This window comes from Zonotrichia albicollis, chromosome 1 (genome assembly GCF_047830755.1).
Source record: "Zonotrichia albicollis isolate bZonAlb1 chromosome 1, bZonAlb1.hap1, whole genome shotgun sequence".
NCBI lineage: Eukaryota > Metazoa > Chordata > Aves > Passeriformes > Passerellidae > Zonotrichia > Zonotrichia albicollis.
In genome coordinates this window covers 26,217,317-26,222,969 of record NC_133819.1, presented here as the reverse complement: position 1 = coordinate 26,222,969, position 5,653 = coordinate 26,217,317, and positions in this window count along the sequence as shown.

The window sequence follows — 5,653 nt, the reverse complement described above, 5'->3', positions numbered from 1 at the left end:
GTGCACTTATCTCTGACTGCACAGCAAGCCCAGACCCCGGTGCTCCAGTCAAAAGCACCATACAAATTACCTTAACTGACCCCAGTTTATTCACAGAGCATTTTATTCTAGAACATGCATCCTGTGAATCCCCTTGGCAACTAGCTAACAGCCAGCAAAATATTCCCTGCCAAATGCCCATTAAACTTCACATAACGTTCCTACACCAAAGAGGCTTTATCTCTAGTTTGTAGTCTCATTTTTTTAAACATCCTGCAGTACCAGATAAGCTTTTAAAAAAGGTATTCATTATTTGATGTTTCTTTTGTTCAGATAAAAATGACAACAAATAAATTCAGAAAAAAACCCCAAAACCAGACACCACTTTCATATTTTCAGTGGTGCTATTCACATGACAAAGATACATTTTTAACACTTCTGCCCAGAATATTAAAGTCCTGCATTTTGCCTGAGAGAGAATTTGGGTATAGAGAGCTTCATTATCAAAGGTCTCAGCACTTCTTGTCTGTATCTTCCCCAACAGCATCTTGGATGTCACATCCATTTTCTGGGAAAGTAATTTTGATCTTCCACAGAAAGCTATTAAAAGTGACCTGGATCTTATAGATACAGCACTTTAACTTGAGAATTTTAAATAAGCAATAGCCCTTCTAAATTATTTAATAGAGATTTAGCATCAGGTATTAGCTCCTGGACAGAGCTGTATGTCAAGTATATGTTGTATAATTTGTTACTGAAGGATGAACATTAATGTCTGTTGCCACCTTAGAAGACAGGCTTGACCTGAGCAATACTTTACTAATAGTTTGCAGGGTGGGAGGATTTTGAATTTCCATCATTTTTAATGATTCATTTGTGTTTTAATGGGGAACCAGCTTCACTTCACATCCTTGGGCCATTAAAGACATTTTAGCCCCCTTAGTTAATTCTGTGTTCATTCCCCAAAATGAATATTCATACCATTCAAATGCAATTTTTAATTAACAGCACCAGCAGCATTATCATTATTACACCTGAAAGATTCAAAGCCAGATCAGAGAAATGTTGCCACAATAGAATTCACTAAATTCTGCTCACATTCCCTTCTAAGGCTGATCACCTTAAAAGTAACAAGAATAAACTGTGGGATAATGTAAGACAGATCTAATTAAGATAATGAACTGGGGATTATGAACATTGCTACTCCATGTCTGAAGAATTTTAATATATTAGTCTAACAGAAGGTTAAGGATTTACAAAAGGAATCATAGTGAAATATACAATGTGGGCTTTTTGGACAAAGCTTGAGATTCAGCACCTAAAATGTATAAATAAGTGGGATAAAAAGAAATCAAGGAGGATATTTCAGGAAACACACATCATAATTTCTTTTAATTAATTTACCTAATATTTCCATAGAACATACAATGAGAGAATTCTCCCTGCAAAGCAAAAGCAGGCAGGGAAACATTATGGGAAGCTGAGAGGCACTTATAAGGCTATACTGTGGAGAGTTTTATCCTAGCTTCCATCTGATATGGCTATTATGGCCTCGGATGAATTTTTCTTGAGGGAGCAGCCTAATTAGCTTGCCAGCAGCAGCATGGAAAGGAAAGGGAGGGAGGCAGGCAGAGAGGAAAGAGGTAAATGAGCTGTTAGGTAAAATACAGTTGATATCAATAAGACCCACTGTTCAGTTTCTGAGAAGCTTCATCTTCCAAAACAAGGCAGCAGAGAGACAAATGTTTGAGGATGAAACTAGAACTAAACAATTTTCTGTAATCAATAGCAGATTGTCAGAAATCGTCCTTCTCACATTTGCAGAGGTCCATTCTTCAAAGCAAGTGCCTGGGAACTGCTGCCTTGGAATCGTACCCCCAGATAATTCACTGTAATTATTCTGCTACAGGTAAAGTTTCACTCCAGAAAGAATCATTATTATCCTTCTAGAATAGAAACATCAGGTTACTAGAATATTTGTTGAGGAGTAAATACAATTAGGTCAGGCTGTGCTGGCTCAGTGCTGCACTACAGGCCTCCTCTGGAAAGAGGGGGCACTGGAAAAACAGAAGTCTTGGGGGGTAAATCAACACAGAGGCACGACTGCAGCTCAGGCAGGCTTAACCTGCCCAGCACTGGCAACAACAGGAGCATGTCTGCAGCAGCACAGCTTCCATCAGACTGCACTGGCCTGCCTAAAACCACAGGAAAGTGCTGAGCTGTGAAGCCTCAGCTGCCACAGGGGGATTGCTGCTCCTGCCCAAACTGGACAGAGTAACATCCAGCCCCTGTGAACCAGGAGCCCTCATGTGTGAGGGTGACACCGCTCCTGGACATGATTTGCTCTGTGCTGCACGCTGCTGCTGTAGGCTAACAGATCCTTGATGTGCCCCAGTAGCTGTGGAAGTATAAACATGTCAAAATGTCCACAGTGTTATTCTGACTCATCACAGACTCCTGCACAGGAGTGAGCCAGCATCGCTCGAGGGAACAGGAGACGCCAGACCCTGCACTCAGGGGACAGCACAGCCCTGCACAGAGGCTGGTCACTGGACACAATGGGAGAAGCAGCTTTATGATAGCCAGCTCAGAATCAGCCATTTCGTGTTGTGTTGCCATAGCAATACAATATAAGGAAAATAGAATAAAATTTTCCCCGATTAAAGACAAGGTTTAGCTTAGAAAATATCCTTTGACAGAAAGAAGTATCTGAGAATAAAATGAAAGTGATGTCATTCTGGTTCACTTCTATTGCTTCAAACAGGATGCCACAGACAATTCATAATGGCTCCAACATTCGTTTCCAAAAGGATAATTCTCACTGGTGCCACCTGTCAAATTTTCGTCTCGTTCCAGACACAGAGGTTGTACTATAGATAAGCCTAATTGTCATTGTCTTCACTGAAATAGCTGTGCTATTTCTCTGTATTTAGGACCACCCACTTTCCTCAGAAAAACAGATATCTATGGCTGTGGAGACAGAGAAATTAAATTTTTTTTGAGCTTCCCTTCATATTATTCTAGTAAAAAAAAAACAAAACAAAAAAACAACCCAAACAAACAACAGCTTTTTCTCCCTAAAGCAGCAGAAAGAGAATATCCATAACACATTCTCTACAAAGAGTAAAAAGCCTGTCTGTGAAGCAGACAGGTTCTGGAAGCTTGCTCAGTGCTTGGGCTAAGCAAGGAAATAGGGACATAAAAACACTCACTATTTATACACTGAACAACAAGATCATTTCTTTTACCCTTGATTCTCTCTTATTAGCACAGTATTTAAAGTAATTCCAAAGGAAAATATTCAGCTGGGCACACTCATCCCCATGAGGAGAGGGTGAGAGCATAAACATACACCAGCTGTTCCTCATGCTGCTCCGTGCTCTTTTGCATGTCACTCTGGTGCTTTGGTCACGAGCTCAATACAAAACCCCAAAAGAATAAACTGGAAATGAAGAGTGTCCTAGTATCTCTGAGAAAAGCCTGAAAAAATCAGAATGAGAGCAGTGAAGCAATTCCTCACAGGTCTGCCAGCTGTCTACTATACACCAGCTCACTGGGAGAGGACAAATTAAATGAGGAACCATCTTCAGTCCTTGAATTTTAAAACAGATTCTTAGGGTAGGGCTTGAAAAAAAAGTCAGTAGACTGTAGAGGTGGCAAAGCCTCTTTAGGTCTAAAAGATCTACAGATCTTTTAGAAAAAACTGGTTTATCTGAATGACTTGTGTTGATCAAATTGGCAGTGCACTGCAATAAATTGTTAAAACTGCCCTGGTTTGTACACATTTAACTTGGCATTTGACACAAGTCACTTCCGCTGTGATGGGAAGGAGTATTGCGACAATATGCAACAATGAGCAGGGCAGTCAGTCAGTGAGAGGACGAGGCACCTCGTTGTAAACCCCTGGGGGACAGCAGGAGGCTCTCTAGCCAAAGGCAGACTCCCTCAGACTGCCAGTCAGCCCACACATTTTCCTCCATGAGAAAGGAGGTGAAGGAAAGGAAAAGGCAGCTGGAAATATGTAGGCATGTTTAAGCAGATAATGTCTGCTGGGGTTGATGGTTGGCCTGCCTGCTTTTAGGAAAACAAAGCATTATTTCAGGGATACTAAGTGACTTGTTTTAAAACCTTTTTCTCTAACTGCTATATTAGCTTGGATTAGAAGTGATCTAGCCACTAAATTCAGGCTAGTCACTGTCCAGTGAGACAAGGACTTCGTTAAAGTACAGAAGGGTCACTTGATTTCACATCAAAATTTACAGGTACAAAAGCTAAAAGAGGAGATTTGATAAAGGAGAAATAACATTAATAAAGCTTGCCTTCCAAATCATTCCAGTCTAGTGAAATTTTTTTGTGAAGAAAGATGCAAAATAATTTTATTTTCCTGTATGATAATTCTGATATTTTTTCAGACAGGTAACATAACTGCAGTTTGATAATTTTTAGTGTACCTTATAATCATCATGGAGAAATGAGACAGTACTTGTCATCTCTGATTTGCAGAGTTGAAATATTTCTCCCTGTATTGACAGATTCTCCCATTCTGACCAGGATTTTTTAGGCTTAAAAAGAAAAATGAAATCCAAAATTGTTCACATAGATACTAAATAACTTTTGATGTTTCTCTTTTCTTATGGAAAAACAGAGAATTCATTCAGAGATGGAGAACCAACACCTGCCTGCAAGGTCACTTAAGAAAGTTATTTCTTCTGATTTAACTAGAAATTAATGAATTTTTTTGTTGCAAGATCACAATCTGAACTCCCAAACTGATGTACTACCTATTATTTCTCTTTTGCTATCAATGTTTATTGGTTTTTTGACAATGTTGGATTTCCCTAATACTTTTGTTTATAAATATTTTCCTTTTACAATATTCAAATCTATGGTTTCAAAAATTCTTTTACTCTCCATTATCTTTCCAATTTTTGTTGGCCTCAAGACCATATTTTTATCCCATGCATATGCACAGAGATGAAAATATCAAGAGACACAAACTCACTTAAATCTCATCATCTGTCTTATATCCAATGTACTGTACATTAATGGAGCATAAAAGTTTTTGAATTAAATAAAAGCACAAAATTCAGTCATGACGATAAAGGCTGCTATCATCCAGCAATCACCATCTTAACTGCTGCATGCATACATGAGTAAGACATTTGATTTGAATAACAATGAGAATATTGACAAATATTGAGTAGCTGTGTGAAAGTGTAACATTTAGTGTGGTAGATGCATCACTGTCAAAAAGTGAAGGGGAAGAGACGTCATCAGGTCAAGGACAAAGCTCAATTTTCACACTACCTTTATATACTGAGCTTTAATTAGTTCTCTTACAAGAAAACTCCAGGTACTAAAGTGCATCACTTTCTAAAAGTTTTAAAGAACTTTGATATTGGGCTATTCTGTTTAAAATAAGTCAACTTAAGGAATAGTCATTGGTAAAAAGACCAAAAACTCTCCCAAAGAGAGGAAGCTACCTCTCACCACTCTTTAACTCAGCAGCTGCCAAGATGACCTGCATCAAAATTACCAGGTCAATGAGATGCATCTCCAGCTTGATATGAGGAGTATGAGGAAGGAAGCATTACTGCCCTGTCAAGAGTTCCTAAAAAGAATTTTCCCACAGTCTGGACTTACATTGTCATTGTGGGAACCTTTCTGGAAGGTG